Source organism: Lethenteron reissneri, unplaced genomic scaffold (genome assembly GCF_015708825.2).
Source record: "Lethenteron reissneri isolate LAM-NWPU_2019-01 unplaced genomic scaffold, ASM1570882v1 scaffold_1453, whole genome shotgun sequence".
Taxonomy (NCBI): Eukaryota; Metazoa; Chordata; class Hyperoartia; order Petromyzontiformes; family Petromyzontidae; genus Lethenteron; species Lethenteron reissneri.
Window position 1 is genome coordinate 44,999 of NW_026891172.1, and position 21,070 is coordinate 66,068.

General features: G+C 49.7%; 1 pseudogene; it reads left to right on the top strand.

The window, feature by feature from the left end:
* The first annotated feature begins 526 nt into the window (after positions 1–526).
* On the top strand, positions 527–16,224 carry LOC133362355 (indian hedgehog protein-like; annotated as a pseudogene).
* The last annotated feature ends 4,846 nt before the right edge of the window (positions 16,225–21,070 follow it).

Below are 21,070 nucleotides of genomic sequence, written 5' to 3' on the forward strand. Positions count from 1 at the left end.
AATAGCAGCAGCAGCACCACTATCAGCAATACACAATCACCATCAGCATCAGCAATATACAATTACCATCATCACCATCAGCAATACACAATCACCATCATCACCATCAGCGATACACAATTACCATCATCACCATCAGCAATACACAATCACCATCAGTATCACCATGACCAACACAAAATTACCACAAACATCACCACAAGCATCATCATTAGCAGCAACACAATCGCCATTGTCACCACCAACACCACCACCAGCACCATCCGCAACACGATCGCCATCTGTACCATCATCATCGGCTGTAGCAGCGCCATCGCCACCACCGCCACCACCATCGTCAGCAGCTTTAGCGTCACCACCATCCAGCAGCAGCAGCAGCACACAGCCGGGCACCCAGCTGACATCTTGCGGCGGCAGCAGCATGGGGCGAGATTGTCGCCACCTGGACCATCTCCTCGCCCATCGGCGGAGCGCGCCGCTCTCCTCATCACCGCCGCCGCCGCCGCCGCTGTCCGTCAGCATCCTCCTGCTGCTGCTGCTGCTCCTGCTGCTGCTGCTGCCTCAGCCGGCAGAGTCCTGCGGACCTGGTAGCTTGAACGGGGGCCAGCGGCGCCCGGCGCGCAAGCTGACGCCGCTCGCCTTCAAGCAGTTCGTGCCCAACGTGGCCGAGAGGGCGCTGGGCGCGAGCGGCCGCTACGAGGGGAAGATCGCACGCGGCTCCGAGAGGTTCCGGGAGCTGACGCCCAACTACAACCCCGACGTCGTGTTCAAGGACGAGGAGGGCACCGGGGCCGACCGCCTCATGACGCAGGTGAGGAGGGTGCCTTGATTGGGGGCGGGGGGGGATTAGGTGAGGGTGAGGATGGATGATGGTTATGATGATGGGGATGAGGATGTGGAGGAAGATGATGATGGCGAGGAAGATGATGGCGAGGATGATGATAGTACTGCTGATGGTGGCGCTGGTAATGATACTCCTAAATGAATATAACATGATCATTAGTGATGATACTATTAATAATGATATGATCAATCTAGATTTGAAGTTTTTGTGACTGCAAGGATCCATACTCTTTGGTTCTTTCGGTAAAGTCACGTGGGTAGAAAATTCATAAAATCATTAATTTATTTTATACCTACGTGACTTTACCGAAAGAACCAAAAAGTGATGAAATGATCATCAGTGATGATACTCCTAATGATGAAATGATCATCAGTGATGATACTTCTAATGATGAAATGATCATCAGTGATGATACTCCTAATGATGATATTATCATCATTTTTTATGATCAGTGGAAACAAGAAGATGCTCGGTGTAGTCGGCACTTTGCTTTGTTCACCATTTCGTTTGTTTTTAATCTTTGCTTAATGTAACCCCCGCTCTCTCGCTCTCTCTCGTTCTACACGCAGCCCCGTGTCTCCCTCTCTTTCCGTCTCTCCGTGTTGGTCTCCATATTTCTCACTCTTCCCCCCTCCTCCTCCTCCCTGTAGTTCCCTCTCGCCGTCTCTCCGTGTATCGCTCCCCCCTCTCTCCCTATTCTCATTCTCTCTCCATTTCTCCCTCTCATCGTGTCTATCTCTGTCGATGTCTCCTTCTCTCTCCTTCTCTACCCTTGTTCTCCCCGTGCATAACCCCCCTCCTCTTCCCTCGTCTCTCTCCATCTCCCGCCCGCTCCATCTCTGCCCCTTTGTCTCGTCATTTCACCCCCCTCCACACCCCATTGTTTACCCTACTGCCATCTCCCTTCTCTCTCGCAATTTACTGTCTCCCCGTGTCTCCCCGTGTCTCTCCGTGTCTCTCCGTGTCTCTCCGTGTCTCCCCGTGTCTCCCCTCCACTGTACCCTTCTTTCCTTCCTTTCTCGCTCCATCTGTCTACCTCCCACCCCACCCCCCTTTGTATTTCTCTCCCCAACTCCTTGTTTCTCTCTCGCTCTGCCTCTCTCTCTCCCTCTACTCTCTCCACCTACGCCACCCACACACCCTCCTGTGTCCACCTCTCACTGAACTCCGGTCCCTACACTTGGGAGCCGGACAAGCCCCTCTCTGCACCAGCGTGGACAGCACCCTCGTGGTGTTCACCTTCTGAAGCGCTCGCTCGTCACCGTGGCGTGCGCGATGACCACCACCACCACCACGTGACTTTTCTTTCGTGTTGTGCGCGGCGCATTTAGCGCCACAGCACGTGGATTTGTAGCGTTTATTTTCATTCATTTGCTGGTGACTTTGTGCATTTCATATCGGAGTCGCCTCCAGCGCTGTTGCTGCTGCTGGCGGCAATAAAAGTTGTTTAAAAAGTCAAAAGTCTGCCCCGTCTCTCCCCTCTCAACTCTCTCTTCCGTCTCTCTCCGCTCGCTCGCTCGTGCTCAGCGCTGCAAGGAGCGCCTCAACTCGCTCGCCATCTCCGTGATGAACACGTGGCCCGGCGTGAAGCTGCGCGTGACCGAGGGCTGGGACGAGGACGGCCACCACTCGGAGGAGTCGCTGCACTACGAGGGGCGCGCCGTGGACATCACCACGTCGGACCGCGACCGCGACAAGTACGGCACGCTGGCACGCCTCGCCGCCCAGGCGGGCTTCGACTGGGTCCACTACGAGTCCAAGTCGCACGTGCACTGCTCCGTCAAGGCCGGTGAGCGCGTTGCGAGCGACGAGTTATTCGTGGTGGGACCTCCTTTGCCAGCACCACAATATACTAATAGGGGTTTCCCCTTTTTTCTGGCAACAAAAATGCCACCTTTTGCAAGGAATCGTGCTTACATTAGCCACAATACTCGCAGTCGAATGCCGCCTTTTGGCGTCATCTGGTCGAACACTGTATGAGACTAGGCTCTAAAGAAGGCTGTCTCTGGTGTGGACCAATCATTTTCAAAGACAATTCATACATTATCAGAGTATTGTTTTTTGTTTTGCATTTGACTGCAAGTATAGTGGTTAATGTAAGCATGATTCCTTGCAAAAGGTGTCAGTTTTTGTTGCCAGAAAAAAAGGGGAAAACCCTATTGGTAGAGTTATTCGTGGTTCGTGATGTCGAACCGGTTAATCGATTGATAATAAAAAAAAGTGTGTTTAGAAGAACAAGAAGAAAACAACTACATTTGGCGTTTTGTCAATGACAATATTTCTGTGGCGTATGTGGGCGTTGCAATTAAACGAGTGCGCGTGCGTGTGGCGAACTTCTTTCGCACCGTACGTAGCCAACCGCACTAATCGGAGGTGTGGGGGCAGGACAACAAACGTGGTGGCCCCACGGCCATCGCTCCACGGTAAGTGATGTGTGTGTGTGTACTGTATGTCGTAGGCGACGTTTCGGGCAATGGTCCTACTTCACGTGCTGCGGTAGACTATTCAGTAGTAAACAAGTAAGCCGTGTCTCCTTCACATATCCGACTCGCTTAAAAAAACATCACAGCCATAAAACAAATACCTTGATGTTTCATGCGTAGAGACGGATATGCGATGAAGGCGACTGTGTGTGCTCATCTCATTTAATAAAAACAATTTAATTCGTGTTCTCCCACAAGCAGCTCACGATCGAGCCGCAGGGATATAGCTCCGTGGCCTTCAGAGGCAAAAGTGTCCTCAGGCGCCGTGGCTACACACGAGGGGGGGGGGGGGGTGGGTGGCCAGCACCACGCCCGACAGGCGATGTTTACACACTCTGTACCAGGTACTCATTTGAGGCTGAGTCGACCTAGGGGGAGGCTCAGAACCGGTTCCGTTAATCGCCAACTGGTGTTGGCCGTGAGCGGGAATCGAACTCGGCTCGCTGGGTTCGTAGCGCAGCGCAGCGCCAAACACAAAAGAAACAGATCCCCCGTATAGTCTTCAACAGGCTGTAGGGGCAAGTGCTGTTAGCGAGCACCTATGAAGGCCGGCGTGTCACACGAGGGGGTGGGTGGCCAGCACAACGCCCCGCCGCCTCTGTCTCCCGAGTGGCGATGTTTACACACCACATCAGACATACTCATTTGAGGCTGAGTCGACCTAGAGGAGGAGGACTTGGACCGGTTCAGATAATTGTCACCGGTGTTGGCCGTGAGCTGGAATCGAACTAGTCTAACCGGGCTACACGAACACGGCGGCGCTAACCACACACATACACACATACACACACACGTGTGTGTGTATGTATGTGTACATGTACACACATACACACATACACACACGTGTGTGTGTGTGTGTACATGTACACACACACACACACACGTGTGTATGTGTGTGTGTACATGTACACACATACACACACACACACGTGTATGTGTGTGTGTGTACATGTACACACACACACACACACGTGTATGTGTGTACATGTACACACACACATACACGCGCCCTTCATGTGACCCACGCTGTATTTGTCCACTCGTGTAAAAGTGACGCTTCTCTTGTTTCCTGTTGAGTGTTTAACCTTCGGCAGCGACTTCCGCACCGCGTGGGGAGTCACACTCCGTGCGACTGACGATGTTGCTCCGCTGGCCGTAGCCGCTGTCGTCACCGTTGTCACTTTGGAGCGCTGTCGCGACGGCTCTCGACACTGCACGGCTCTCGCGCCTGGCCACCTGAGTTCGAGCCCCGGTCTCGGCTCGAACATTGCTGGCGAGTGACGTCGGGACCGCACAATCCCCCAACTTCTTCCCCAACCGGCGCTGTCCAGAGTGCTGAAGTTGCGAGGCTTGGGGCTGACTGTGTGCTCCATGCTACGCCATTTACCTGTGTTGAGAGCCCCCCTTTTTGTCGTCGTTGTTGTTGTTGTTGTTTTCGTAACGCATCTGCAAACACAAAAGCATAATGTCGAGCAAGACCAGAGTGGTTATTGACGCATGTGTTGAGTTGTCGTCGTTGTCGTTGTTGGTGTGTGTTGTTGTATATGTTGGGTATGAAAATTTGTTATGTTGTATGCGTGCGTGGGTGAAATTATTATGTTGTATATGTGGGTTATGAATATTCAGTGGAAATAATAATAATTAAATGAAATTTGGCCAAATGTGTAATTATCCGGAAATATGTTAATTTATGTAATTACGCACATTTTAATTATGCCAATTCGAGAGGTAATCGTATTAATTATGCGAGTGGGTGTAATTATGATAACGCAAGTCGTTATGATAACCAGACCCCGGTTCACCCCGTTATCGCTTTAACATTTACTGAGTATGTATTAGTGTGTTTATTAAGGTCACCAAGTTCAAATCTCAACGCAGAAGCAGATCTTATGCATAGATTTCAGGAAAGAATCACACAACCACTTCTGTATTGATCAATTTATTACTAATTCAACCTTAACTATGATATAATATGCGAACTCTCAATCCCGGAACGTCAACACGGCATCAATACAGTATCATCAACGATTGTCTGATTTCACTTTGACAACTGCACATGGATCACGCATAACGCGATGGTTGTTAGTGAGAGAGAGAGTCGTTAAAACACGCAAATACTATGCTTAAGAAAACCTTAATGTTAATGAATGATTATACTCAATATTGTTCACGCAGTACCACACTCCTTATTGACCATACGCAACCCTTATCACGTTGTTAACACCTTGGGTCACGGGACAGTTGAATATTCTGTAGAGGATGCGAGTACGTGCGGCGATTATGACTGAAAGATACTTGAAAGATTATACGGCGATAAAAAAAAACACAATCAAAACAGTTATTATTCTTAAAGGCACCAATCTCAACAGATACATCGGCAGGTTATCTGACAACAGAACGGCTCGGAGTAAGGGCCTGCGACGGTGCTCCTTTTCCGAAGCTCGTTATCTTATACCAAGTTTACTAATTGGGGACCAGATCACCTGATAAGGATCCGGTGGGCCACCACTCCCCACGTGAGCGTGGCTCGGCGGAAGGAGGTGCCAAGAATCAGTTCGTATTGATGGATCTGTTGGGAATTTATGCGATTAAGAGTACAGCCCACTAATATTAAAGATAAAAATTAAGAATACTCTTATAAACGACGGAGGGCCATCACTCGGTCTCGTTGTGATGCTTTCCAGCCACGGATGGCTTATGGGTTCGAGTGTTTTTGAGTGGTAAGAGTTGTCTTGAATAGTCAGTGTTCGGAGTCGATTCTTTAGGTCAAACAGACGCCTGGTGGTCGTGTGGTGAGGGGGCGGTGCGCGTCATACGTATCAGTTGATCCCCTGTCACCGTGGCGAACTGGTTCGGATGCCCGTTGATACGCTGTCGCAGTTCGGAACCCGGTCGGTAGGTGGCGCCCACAACTCGCTCGTAGCGTGCAGCTCTGGGTTGTCGCCGATCCGCGATGCTCACCACTCCGGTGGCAGCAGAGACCCCCGATTCGGCAGAGGTTGACGAGCTGAAGATGAGTCGAGCCGACCCGCTGGTCGCAGCTCGCTCCTGAGTCGACCCTCCCGGTCGAGCTCGCTCCTGGGTCGACCCGCTGGTCGCCCTCGCTCCTGAGTCGACCCTCTGGTCGCACTCCTGAGTGGACCCGCTGGTCGCACTCCTGAGTGGACCCACTCTGGTCGCACTCGTTCCTGAGTCGACCCTCCCCGTCGCACTCCTGAGTGGACCCTCTCGTCGCACTGACTTCCAATGCTCAGGATCCTTTACTTTATGCCGAAAAATCCCCCTGGATCCCGCCCACAAGGCGGGGCTTCTTCCGATTTTTGCTGTGTCAGGATCTGTCCGTAGGCAGGTGTGTCCATGTGTCTGTCCGTATGTCCGTGTGTCCTTGTGTGCATCACTGACGGTATATTCGTTGTCACACTCCCTCCATAAACCCACGAGCAAACAATCAGATGTTACAAATTGCCTCGAGGTCGTCTCTCTGTCTGGGTGCAATATTATCTCTTGTCTGGCCTTCTTCATGAACCCAAAACACAGACGTTACAAATGTCTCATAGGCGTCTTTGTTCGTGTTGCACAACCTGGAGGGAGGGGCAACACTCTCTCCGACCCGGCGCACAAAGAAATGGTTAAAAAGTTTTAAGTTAACATTTGTCCCTTACTATTTCACAGTTATGATTCTGTATGTAACCTAAGGTCTGTCGTTTCCCATCGTGGTGCTTGACTCAAGTGTAGGTGTTTCCCCGAGCGTATACACACTCCTATCCCGCGCTGCGGGGATACAAAGACGGCCGGGATCTCCCTTTCTCTCCGACCCTGGGTTTCACATCGTTTTTTTTATTATGTATTTATATTCGACCTGGTGGTGATTCATCCCGTTATCCTGGCTTTTCATAAGTTTTACTTTTGTCTTTTCATGCATATGCTTCGGGTCGAGTTGTATAGAAAGCATTAAAGTATGGAAATAACATTTCATATTGACTTAATGATGGTGATGGTTCAGTAGGCGTACTTGTGACCTGGTTTAATTGGAGTGGGTGTGAATATCAAACTTTAGCCTACCCTGTTGTTAAATTCCGACTTTAACGTTACTTTAATAGCAATACAGAATAATTGAGCTTTTTGTCTTAACTAGGCGAACGCGAACTTCTGGTGACCCCCGCAGCCGTGTTATTTAGCTGGGTCTGCCCGCCTTGAGAGATATACAACACTTTTTTAAATCAGCTCTCCCCTGTCCCTCCAACCTTCTGCTCTGGGAATGTTATTCTTAATTTCAGGTCCAAGGCCTCTTTGGGTTTATCTTTGTTTCCTCAGCTGCAGGAGAACAAGGCGTGCTTCTACCTCCCTTTCTGTGTGCACGTGTTCTAATTAGCTCGGAATCCCTAACACACAATCAGTGATGATTCCTGGCTTTCTGTGGTTGTGATTTAGACAAAGGCGCCTCTGTTTCTTCCATTGCCTTTGAGTCGACACTGCCCTATTATTTGCCCATGTGCTGAGGTCATAGAATTCGTTTTGACTTCAGTAATATTAACATTCAGTATTGGATTAGCAAATGGGCAATGGTTCATTTATGTAGCTCGCAGCCTGGTCTCCAATTTGAGCGAGCGCGAGAATCGATAATTTAGCCTACTCTGTTGTTGAATTTCGAATTTTGACGTTACTTTAAAACCATGCAGGATGGTTGGGCTTTTTGCCTTAACTATGTCTGGCTGACACTCCCACTGTCTCTGCCGCCTGCACGGGTGACATGTGCCCGTTCATCAGGCCTTATCTTTCCTTGAAGCAAGGTTGCAAATTCTGCCATCCTAGCCCTCCTCCAGTTCATTACTTAACAACACCTGGTGTTTTGCAGTTTGCTGCGCTTGGTGTGTTTCACTCATTAAAAAAACAAGTAAAAAGATAATATATAAAAATCATCAAATATTATTAATCTCAATTATGGAAGAAGGGTTAGGATACAACATACCGCCCTTTTAAAAATGACCAGTGGTCAAATGGCCACGGGTTATTTTTAAAAAAATGTATACCCTTCTTCCATCATGAACCATCGATTGTCCTCAAGTTTTGCTGCTATTCCTTACAACGCGCGCGTACGTGTCACAACTTAACATGGTTATTTGAATTGAGCAAAGAAAATTAAACAAGCGTTAAACATCGATATTGCGTTACATCGGTTCTGATACATCATGACTCCGACGAATATTCATTTTTGTTTTGTTAAATCCTGGGAAACGCTAGGTAGCGGTTTCGAACGCATTTATGCGTTACCTTCCTCATGTTGCCTCGTTCACCACTTCGATAATTCGATCACGGTTTTCGGGTTCGTTTTGTAGTTTCCTCTCTCACTCTCTGTGTCGTGGGAGTGTGTGGTGAAAAATTGTGCTGCACATAACCAGAATTCGCGCACACGACCCACTTTGACATTTGGTTCGAGGCATTCGCTCTCTCTGCGATTACATGCACATTTGCCGAGTCAGTGTGTCGATTTAATTCTGTCCCTCGTAATGTTGCCCTCTTTGTTTTTACTAGTGTGTTGGATTTCAACACCATTCCCGATACGTCATGGACATTCGTCTCCATTTTAGCACTCCGATCCACATGATTTTTGGTTTCCCTTGGATATTTTCCATTCAAAGGCTCATGCCTGCGCTCCTCAGGGCGTGTCCCTGCTGTCTGTTTTTGTACTGTCCGATCACGCTTCAATGCAACCCTGTCCTTGTATTCGATCCGCGCGTCATTTACGGGAGCACTGTCCACGTTTTTGCCCGCCCTGTCACTTGCAGCCTGCCTGTATTTCACATTGAGCGCCGGGTTTAACACCTCGGCGGGTGTGGCGCGTATGGGCTGCCCGCTCTCAATCACTGTGGATGGTTCATCACGTATTTGGACCGTATTCTGTGTTATTCCTCTATTCCCTCCTGGTATAGCCGGTGGAGGAATTGGTCGGAATTGTATCGATTGTGTTTGACCTCCCATCCTGCGATTCTCGTGAATGTTCGCATCCATACCTCCGCGGTATGTGTAACACCTTCCCGCTAGGTGGTTATCTTCCCATCTCTGTGCGTAATTTGAACCTTGCGTGTGTCGTGGGATGGGGTGTTGATATGGTTCTGCTCTGAACCTCTCCCTCCTACGATTCTCCTGCACCCTTGGCCCAGTGTTTTTCCCATTTGGGTGCCAAATTTTTCCTGGATTGTTACTTCGCCATCCCTGTGGGTAATCTTGACCTTGCGCATGTCGGGGCATGGGGTGTTGGTATGGTTCTATTCTGAACCTCCCCCTCCTGCGATTCTCCTGAATGTTCGGCTTTGTGCCGCTCTCATTCTCGTGCCAACCTCTCTCTGGGTTATTTTGCCATGTGTGCGTGCGTTTCTGCTGCTCTCTGCATGGTGGGACTGCTCGGTGATTTTATTCCTCTCTGAGAGGCTGGGTTCCTCATCCCTCTCCCTGTGTTCTGGATCCGAATTATGATTCTTAGCTCTGTATAACCATGCCATGTACGCCTTGCTCTCTATGCGGCGTAAGGATGCGGTTTCTGGATTCAAAACCATTCTCACCCTTTCTGTAATCTCTGGGCTTAAGGATTCAAAAAACATAATTTTGAACATTTTATCCCCTTCGTGGTATTGATTCACATCGCCTGCGTAATACGCTCTTTTAAATTGGACGAGGTAGTCACGTGGATCTTGGTCCATGCCCTGGGTCATCGATTTTACAGCATTAAACCCTCAGTGAGTGTCGAATATTCTCCAAACTTCCGAATCACTGCCAGGCTCAATTGTTTAAAATCATTTCTAACCTTGTGTGGTAGTGACTTTACCCATGGAATAGATTCTTTATGTAAGGTCCGTTTCAACAAACTCGCTTTTTCATCCCGTCTCCTCAGCCCTCTAATCATTGCCTCCTCTTCCACTGTCGCGATATGTGTGTGGATATCCATAGTCTTATTGTGGGGGTCAAAATCGGGAATTCTGACTAGAGCCTTGTCCATCAACTTAAGGGTTTTACTGGTGAACAGGTATTCCGAAAGTTGATTGCTGACAGCGTCATCATCAAACAAGTTATCATCAGGCAATCTGTCACTTTGGTCTGTGCTGTGTCCCCTGTGTTTAAGTGGTGTGCATTTTCTGTGTGCGCGCCCAGGGCCGTGTCGCTCGTGTTGCCATTTCCCTTCAGTTTTTGCCTCTGCCCTTAGTGTACCATGTCCTGGCGATTTTACTTTAACTTTTGTGCAATCAATCCCTGGACTCTGTCCACGTACCCAAGAGAGTGATTTGATGTTACTTCCATATTTATTCTGTGGCTCAACGTCTGTGAGTTTCGCTGGTGTCGCGAGCTTTGATTTCTCCTCCCTCTCGAGGGTGTGAGGACATTTCTCGTCGTTTATTAGAGACGATTTCTCTCCCGTTTCCTTTCCAAAATTTCCCTCATTCCACAATCCCTGTCTGTATGCCTGTGTGAGAAGGTATGAGTCCTGTCCTGCCTTCTCTGCAGTTTTTGCATCGTGTTTGCCTTCGTTACTTTTATCCAGTCAATTAGTTTCCCCGAGGTGTGTTCGTGTTATCGATACAGCTCCCTTCCCATATGTCTCTCTGACTGTACTGCTTTGTAACAGATTGGTCGGTACGTTTAAATACGACCTCCCCGTATCCCGTAACCCATTCAAATATTATTCTTAATCCTAGCATCTTAAGTATGGCAAGAGTTACCTTAATATTTCTTTTCAGAGTGCATATAAACAATTGTATCACAGGATGCGTCAGTTCAACTCGAGCAAATAATCTCAGCCCAGCTGTCTTTGTTATACTCTGCTACTCTGGTATTTCCTTTCAGAGCGCGTTTTGTTTGTATACCCCCGTTTACAATCACAAGGCAACGTTAGTTCACAACACTTTGATTAACACATCAGTGATTCGTTCCTGAATTCATGCATAACTGTCTGCGAGAGATCCCGGAAGACGAGCCCCCATTATGTTGTATATGTTGGGTATGAAAATTTGTTATGTTGTATGCGTGCGTGGGTGAAATTATTATGTTGTATATGTGGGTTATGAATATTCAGTGGAAATAATAATAATTAAATGAAATTTGGCCAAATGTGTAATTATCCGGAAATATGTTAATTTATGTAATTACGCACATTTTAATTATGCCAATTCGAGAGGTAATCGTATTAATTATGCGAGTGGGTGTAATTATGATAACGCAAGTCGTTATGATAACCAGACCCCGGTTCACCCCGTTATCGCTTTAACATTTACTGAGTATGTATTAGTGTGTTTATTAAGGTCACCAAGTTCAAATCTCAACGCAGAAGCAGATCTTATGCATAGATTTCAGGAAAGAATCACACAACCACTTCTGTATTGATCAATTTATTACTAATTCAACCTTAACTATGATATAATATGCGAACTCTCAATCCCGGAACGTCAACACGGCATCAATACAGTATCATCAACGATTGTCTGATTTCACTTTGACAACTGCACATGGATCCCGCATAACGCGATGGTTGTTAGTGAGAGAGAGAGTCGTTAAAACACGCAAATACTATGCTTAAGAAAACCTTAATGTTAATGAATGATTATACTCAATATTGTTCACGCAGTACCACACTCCTTATTGACCATACGCAACCCTTATCACGTTGTTAACACCTTGGGTCACGGGACAGTTGAATATTCTGTAGAGGATGCGAGTACGTGCGGCGATTATGACTGAAAGATACTTGAAAGATTATACGGCGATAAAAAAAAACACAATCAAAAACAGTTATTATTCTTAAAGGCACCAATCTCAACAGATACATCGGCAGGTCATCTGACAACAGAACGGCTCGGAGTAAGGGCCTGCGACGGTGCTCCTTTTCCGAAGCTCGTTATCTTATACCAAGTTTACTAATTGGGGACCAGATCACCTGATAAGGATCCGGTGGGCCACCACTCCCCACGTGAGCGTGGCTCGGCGGAAGGAGGTGCCAAGAATCAGTTCGTATTGATGGATCTGTTGGGAATTTATGCGATTAAGAGTACAGCCCACTAAATATTAAAGATAAAAATTAAGAATACTCTTATAAACGACGGAGGGCCATCACTCGGTCTCGTTGTGATGCTTTCCAGCCACGGATGGCTTATGGGTTCGAGTGTTTTTGAGTGGTAAGAGTGTCTTGAATAGTCAGTGTTCGGAGTCGATTCTTTAGGTCAAACAGACGCCTGGTGGTCGTGTGGTGAGGGGGCGGTGCGCGTCATACGTATCAGTTGATCCCCTGTCACCGTGGCGAACTGGTTCGGATGCCCGTTGATACGCTGTCGCAGTTCGGAACCCGGTCGGTAGGTGGCGCCCACAACTCGCTCGTAGCGTGCAGCTCTGGGTTGTCGCCGATCCGCGATGCTCACCACTCCGGTGGCAGCAGAGACCCCCGATTCGGCAGAGGTTGACGAGCTGAAGATGAGTCGAGCCGACCCGCTGGTCGCAGCTCGCTCCTGAGTCGACCCTCCCGGTCGAGCTCGCTCCTGGGTCGACCCGCTGGTCGCCCTCGCTCCTGAGTCGACCCTCTGGTCGCACTCCTGAGTGGACCCGCTGGTCGCACTCCTGAGTGGACCCACTCTGGTCGCACTCGTTCCTGAGTCGACCCTCCCGTCGCACTCCTGAGTGGACCCTCTCGTCGCACTGACTTCCAATGCTCAGGATCCTTTACTTTATGCCGAAAAATCCCCCTGGATCCCGCCCACAAGGCGGGACTTCTTTCGAATTTTTTTTGTGTCAGGATCTGTCCGTAGGCAGGTGTGTCCATGTGTCTGTCCGTATGTCCGTGTGTCCTTGTGTGCATCACTGACGGTATATTCGTTGTCACACTCCCTCCATAAACCCACGAGCAAACAATCAGATGTTACAAATTGCCTCGAGGTCGTCTCTCTGTCTGGGTGCAATATTATCTCTTGTCTGGCCTTCTTCATGAACCCAAAACACAGACGTTACAAATGTCTCATAGGCGTCTTTGTTCGTGTTGCACAACCTGGAGGGAGGGGCAACACTCTCTCCGACCCGGCGCACAAAGAAATGGTTAAAAAGTTTTAAGTTAACATTTGTCCCTTACTATTTCACAGTTATGATTCTGTATGTAACCTAAGGTCTGTCGTTTCCCATCGTGGTGCTTGACTCAAGTGTAGGTGTTTCCCCGAGCGTATACACACTCCTATCCCGCGTTGCGGGGATACAAAGACGGCCGGGATCTCCCTTTCTCTCCGACCCTGGGTTTCACATCGTTTTTTTTATTATGTATTTATATTCGACCTGGTGGTGATTCATCCCGTTATCCTGGCTTTTCATAAGTTTTACTTTTGTCTTTTCATGCATATGCTTCGGGTCGAGTTGTATAGAAAGCATTAAAGTATGGAAATAACATTTCATATTGACTTAATGATGGTGATGGTTCAGTAGGCGTACTTGTGACCTGGTTTAATTGGAGTGGGGTGTGAATATCAAACTTTAGCCTACCCTGTTGTTAAATTCCGACTTTAACGTTACTTTAATAGCAATACAGAATAATTGAGCTTTTTGTCTTAACTAGGCGAACGCGAACTTTTGGTGACCCCCGCAGCCGTGTTATTTAGCTGGGTCTGCCCGCCTTGAGAGATATACAACACTTTTTTTAAATCAGCTCTCCCCTGTCCCTCCAACCTTCTGCTCTGGGAATGTTATTCTTAATTTCAGGTCCAAGGCCTCTTTGGGTTTATCTTTGTTTCCTCAGCTGCAGGAGAACAAGGCGTGCTTCTACCTCCCTTTCTGTGTGCACGTGTTCTAATTAGCTCGGAATCCCTAACACACAATCAGTGATGATTCCTGGCTTTCTGTGGTTGTGATTTAGACAAAGGCGCCTCTGTTTCTTCCATTGCCTTTGAGTCGACACTGCCCTATTATTTGCCCATGTGCTGAGGTCATAGAATTCGTTTTGACTTCAGTAATATTAACATTCAGTATTGGATTAGCAAATGGGCAATGGTTCATTTATGTAGCTCGCAGCCTGGTCTCCAATTTGAGCGAGCGCGAGAATCGATAATTTAGCCTACTCTGTTGTTGAATTTCGAATTTTGACGTTACTTTAAAACCATGCAGGATGGTTGGGCTTTTTGCCTTAACTATGTCTGGCTGACACTCCCACTGTCTCTGCCGCCTGCACGGGTGACATGTGCCCGTTCATCAGGCCTTATCTTTCCTTGAAGCAAGGTTGCAAATTCTGCCATCCTAGCCCTCCTCCAGTTCATTACTTAACAACACCTGGTGTTTTGCAGTTTGCTGCGCTTGGTGTGTTTCACTCATTAAAAAAAACAAGTAAAAAGATAATATATAAAAATCATCAAATATTATTAATCTCAATTATGGAAGAAGGGTTAGGATACAACAGTGTGCCTGCGGACCGCTGCCAATGCAGTAGCAGCAGCATCACCAGATTCCCTCTCTCTCCATCTCATTCTCTCTCCATCTCATTCTCTCTCCATCTCCGTCTCTGCCGGTCTCTCTCCATCCCTCTATCTCTCCATCTCTATGTCTCAATCTATATTTCTCTCTCTCCATCTGTCCATATCCCCTCTCTTCATCTCGATGTCTCATTCTCTAACCGGTCTCTCTCCATCCCCCCCACCCTCCACACCCCCCGCATCTCTACCTCCATCCCACCCGTGCAGAGAACTCCAACATCGCGGCGGCAAGGGCAGCGAGGGCTGCTTCCACGGCGACGCGCGCCTCTTGGTGGAGGGCGGCGGCTCCAAGAGGCTGCGCGACCTGCGGGCCGGCGAGCGCGTCCTGGCGGCGAGCGGGCCCACCTCGCCGCCCGCCTACAGCGACCTCCTCCTCTTCCTCGACCGCGAGCCCCGCCAGCGGCGCCGCTTCATCACCCTGGAGACGGAAGGCGGCGGCCGCCTCCTCGTCACCCCCTCGCACCTCGTGTTCGCCGCGCCCGGAGACTCCGACGATGACGGCGGCGGCGATAGTGGCAGCGGTGTTCCCCCGGAGGAGCGCGCCGTGGCCCTCTTTGCCAGCCGCGTGCGGCCCCGGCATGTTCGTCTTTGAGCTGGCGGGTGCTCTTGCTGATCCTGCTGCTACTGGTCGTGTTGGTGGTGGCGGTGGTGTTGATCTTCCTGGTGGTGCTGGTGGTAGCGTTAGTGGTGGTGCTGGCGGTAGCGTTAGTGGTGGTGCTGGTGGCGTTAGTGGTGGTGTTGGCGGTAGCGTTAGTGGTGGTGCTGGTGGCGTTAGTGGTGGTGCTGGTGGTAGCGTTAGTGGGTGGTGCTGGTGGTAGCGTAGTGGTGGGTGCTGGTGGCGTTAGTGGTGGTGGTAGTGGTGTTGTTGTTGGCGATGACGGAGCACCGCGGCTGCGTGCGGTGCGCGTGGTGCGCGTGAGCTGGGTGGAGGCGCTGGGGTCGTACGCGCCGCTCACGCACCACGGCACGGCGATCGTCGACGGGCTGCTGGTGTCGTGCTACGCGGCCGTCGAGACGCACGGCCTGGCTCACGTCGCCTTCGCGCCGCTCCGCACGGCCCACGAGCTCATGCGGGGCCTCGGGATACATTCGCGCAGCAGCAGCAGCGGCGGCGACGGCAATAGCAGCGGCAGCGGCAGCAGCCAGTAGCAAGAAAGCACCGGGAGCGGAGGGAGAAGGAATTCCACTGGTACCCGCGACTCCTCCACACGCTCGCCCGTCTGCTGCTCGGCGAAGACGTGTTCCACATCCTCTCGCCTGGCCGCGCGTGAGCAGCTGGGGAGCCAGGAGGAGCCAGCAGCAGCAGCAGCGGCAGGAGGAGGATGAGGATCCATTGCTCCCGGGGAGGCAAACGTTGCCAGATCCGTGGCTCGGTGGACCAGATCGGTCGACGCGGGTGGCGGGCAAGTGGGAGGTTCGCGATGATGGGCACCGTGCCAGGGGCAGCCACGGGGCAGTCGTCGGCCGACCTGGCGGTGCAGCCCGAAGGATGATTTGGGTTTCCCCCAATTCGCTCGTCGTGTTCGAACACGTGACGGACGCGTCTCGCGGCAGGAGAGGCTCCCTAGGGGGGGGGGGGGGGGGGGGGTCTTCGTCCAAGCTAGAAAATTGGCCAAGGGTCCTGTACGCTATAGGTGAGCTTGCCTATAATGTTAACAGTGATTGTACATCACTTGCAAAGCAAGTGTCGCCAAATATGTTGTTTGTTGTTGTTGCTGTTGTTGTTGTTACGTTGAACAATGAGGTAGCGGACGTTATGAAGGGGCCCTAAATAAAATAAAAACACGCAAATATTAAAACACTGTTTTACTTGCACAGTAAAAAAATTGTAATTTTTTCATTTGCTATACAGCCAAATAATACGACAAATCGCTAATCTTAAACACGCAGTCGTTCGTAAAAGTTGAAGGCGGTATTGCCTACTATAATCGCCCAGAAATGTCTGTCCGTCCCGCGCGTGACGTCACTCCACATGAGACACACCCCACCGCGTGACGTCACTCCACATGAGGCCCACCCCACCGCGTGACGTCACTCCACATGAGCACACCCCACCGCGTGGACGTCACTCCACACGAGGCACACCCCGCTCACTAATATTCATGAGCGGGTGGATGTTTACACCAGCGCAGAGGAAGGTCGAGCTGAGTTAAATAGTTTATAACGCAGAGTCGCTTCAAATATGACAGCGTTTCTTTATAGGAAGTGACGTCAAAAAATAAATCTACGCAGCACAGTGCTACATCCGTGTGTGACGTCACTGAAAAAGAGCACCCCCCCCCCCTTCATTAATATTCATGCACCACGCGTGTAATTTACACTGACGCACTAGAAGGTCGCACACTCCACATGCCTCACCCCTCCCCAATAAACCATGAGCGGGTGAGGTCACTCCACATGCCGCACCCCTCCCTAATAACCATGAGGGGGTGACGTCACTACACATGCCGCACCCCTCCCCAATAACCATGAGCGGGTGATGTCACTCCGCATGCCGCACCCCTCCCTAATAACCATGAGCGGGTGATGTCACTCCGCATGCCGCACCCCTCCCCAATAACCATGAGCGGGTGATGTCACTCCGCATGCCGCACCCCTCCCTAATAACCATGAGCGGGTGATGTCACTCCGCATGCCGCACCCCTCCCTAATAACCATGAGCGGGTGAGGTCACTCCGCATGCCGACACCCCTCCCTAATAACCATGAGCGGGTGAGGTCACTCCGCATGCCGCACCCCTCCCTAATAACCATGAGCGGGTGAGGTCACTCCGCATGCCGCACCCCTCCCTAATAACCATGAGCGGTTGAGGTCACTCCGCATGCCGCACCCCTCCCCAATAACAATGAGGGGGTGACGTCACTCCACATGGGGCCACCCCACCCCTCCTCATTAATAATCATGAGCTGAACAATTTTCTATTGAATATTTCAGATGTACTGTAATATACACCCGTCCCTTGGACGGGCAAAAAAGCTCGTAGTGCTATAGTAATAGAACAAGTGCGGAATAACTGAACCGATATTGACAGCTTGAAAGCATTTAGCGCGGGGCCCTTGAAAGTGCGGGGCCTGTAGCATTTGTAGCTACTACACGTGTAGCTACTACTACACGTGTTGTAGCTACAACACGTATAGTAGTAGCTACAACACGTGTAGTAGTAGCTACACGGTAGCTACTACTACACGTGTTGTAGCCACCATCCGGATTGGAACTCCCACAGAAGCATTTGGTTTTCCGTTGTAGCCTTGCGGCCGACCTAGCGCCTCCAGCGGATGCAGGGCATCACGATAACCAGTTGTTTGTGTATCGTCATCGTTGTCAGCCTTGATAGTTCCCCTGCTGAATGAAGGCCTCCCCACCGTTCCACTAATCGGAGGTGCCGCAGTGGGGGGTGAAAAGGACAACACACAACACACGCACGAGGAAGACTTGCTGCTATTTATCTGCGTTGGAAATGAGGTGAGGTTACAAAAGCCTGTCCCTAGCGTATCGTCGGCCAAATACAAAACTGGGTACCGCCTAAAGATTAGCTACGACCATATTAGGGTGTTACCAGTTGTTTTGCTCTGTCCCACTGACTTTTCTCAACAATCGAGAAGATACATTTTAACTTGCACTGGGCTCAACAGATCGACGCGCTCAATCTTTCTGTCTCTCTCCGTGCTGTTGTTTCCAAAGCTCATCCAGTAATAATGATTAACATGTATTCGTCAAAGTGCCTCAAGGCGCCTTGTAAGAACACGGCCAAGAGAGACGGAGAAGCTATGAAGACTACATTGACTTGCCAAGATGTGGGTTAGGACGATACTTATTGAAAGTGTCCACACCATCGAATAAACGAATCTCCAGCGGTAGGTAGGGAATCCCAACCAGCCTTGGCCCAGCCACAGCGAATGCGCTTCAGCCCGGGAACGCAGCCTGGGATCGAGGTTCGCACAGCAAGGGCGGAGTTTCGCCGATATATCGATTCGTCTTGGCCGTGTCCGTGTACCCCGATCCGGCTGTAACATCACTGGCGAGTAGAAAGACCCCCCGCCTTCACGACGGCCGACGGGAATGAACTGCGCGATAATCGATTCGAGAAATGACCAAAGACGGCTGGCAACGCCGGGCTCCAATGTATAAATAGCGAGCGAAGCGATTCGGTGCTGCTGCTGCCGCTACATTCGCAGCGGTGCACAGTCACAGATTGTCAACAACAAACGCAACAAATCACTCGACGAGTTCATCAGTAAGACCGCGCGCCCTCTGAGTGGCGGCGGCGGCAGCGGCGACTCCTCCCAACTGAGCTCAGCTTTGTCCGGCATCCCCCGTTCCGTCCTCCCCGCGAAGCACAAATTTTCATCGCCATTGGAATTGGTCAAACCTTTCAACGTAAGTATAAGTGTTCCACCTTCAAAAAAACCAAATCGACTTAAGAGTCTTGAGACTCAGAGTGACGCTTTCACAAGAACATTTCAGACATTTCTATAGAATATATTAGAGACACTGTGAACTTGCGCATGGCGACACCGCTCGAGTGTGAGAGTCGGCCCACGTTCCCGCAAGTGCAGCGAGTGGATTGTCAGGCCCGTCACCAGTGACAACACAACAACAACAACAGCAGCAAGCGCGTCACATTGGGTTCCGCACTTGATCCGGTTGGCCTTGCGACGAACATGAACCCCACCGATTGCCGAGCTGGTGGGGGAAATGCTGGCCTCTTACTGCGGCGGACCAGAGCTCCCTTATTAAATCCTTTATATTAAGTTCACTTGCTTGCTTGCGCGCTTACGACCGTGCAAATCTTTCGGTCGTTTTTTAACCCACTTCCCGTGATCCAATCGAGCTGACATTTTGCACACAGACTCGTTGTGCGTGACAATTTATGTTCGTGACATTTTTTCCCCAAAATTTTACACTTTTTAGGACAAAATTTTTATATTTAATTACCAATTGCTTAATGGTGCCATGCAATCATCTGACCCATAGGTGGCAGCCATCTCAAGCCAGAGGACGAGAGGACTCTAGCCGCCACGCATATAAAGGATTTATAGTGAAAAACTTTGTTTTTACGGGTTATATTTGTATTATGTTTTGTTTGTTAAAGGGGATCTCGGAAGCAGCTCTGTGGTATCCTCTTCCGCGGGCCGTTGCCTTGACACTAAGGGGTCGTCGCGTCGCGCTGCTGCACTGTGGGAGATCCGAACGGAGTTTCTGTCACGTGACGCCCAGAGCACGATGGGATGCAGGGGGCGGAAGAGGGTTGAAGGCAATCGGCAGATATGAAATATAATGAAGTAAATGTAATAACATATGAAGTAAATGTAATAAAATATAATGAAGTAAATGTAATGAAATATAATGAAGTAATGTAATAATATATGAAGTAAATGTAATGAAATATAATGAAGTAAATGTAATAAATATAATGAAGTAAATGTAATGAAATATAATGACACATAGTAGAACGTAGAATTATTTTTGTAAACGGTTGGAGGAAATGAAATATATTTCGAAACGTGCCGTGGTGTTCACGAGGACGCTCCTGAAACAGACCGTTGAGACTCGGCGAGGCTCTCCTGGGGAAGCCAAAAGAAATCGTCGTTATCATCGTAATAATATTAATTGTTATTCAGACGCAGGATGTCTGTACGAGTTCTATAGTCGCGTGTCGTAAAGCGGCTCTCCCGCTAGGCCGAGTGGAACCCGCAACCTTGACGCCGTCCCCCATCTACGGCGAATGTGCACGGCACGTGCCTCCTCCATGCAGTCACTGCCGTGGCATCGTCACGCAGAGGCGCGCTGCAAGGAATTCCCTGTGGGGCCGTCCATAAATGACGTCACGCACCTAGGGGAGGGGGGGTCAGATTTTTGTGACGATGTGTGACGAGGTGGGGGGGTTGAGAAATGTGACGTCACGTAAAAATGCGCAACTTTAAATAAATATAGAATTGTTATAACAACGCTAATTGTTATACCAACACTCCGACAACATCAGAGTGCAGCGCCACATTAAATACGCACTTCAATGACAATAGTTTAAATCGATTTGAAGCGTGTTTTATTTTCAAAATGGAAATATGTTTTGTGACATCATATTTGAGGGGGGGGGGGGTTCTGACTTTTTGTGACGCCGTGTGACGAGAGGGGGGGTCAAAAATCGCCCAAAATCGCGTGACGTCATTTATGGACGGCCCCTGTGCACGCTCTGACCCCCGGTGGGCGTTCGCCCAACATCTCCTCCTCCTCCGCTCGAGCCGCGGACGAAGTCGTCG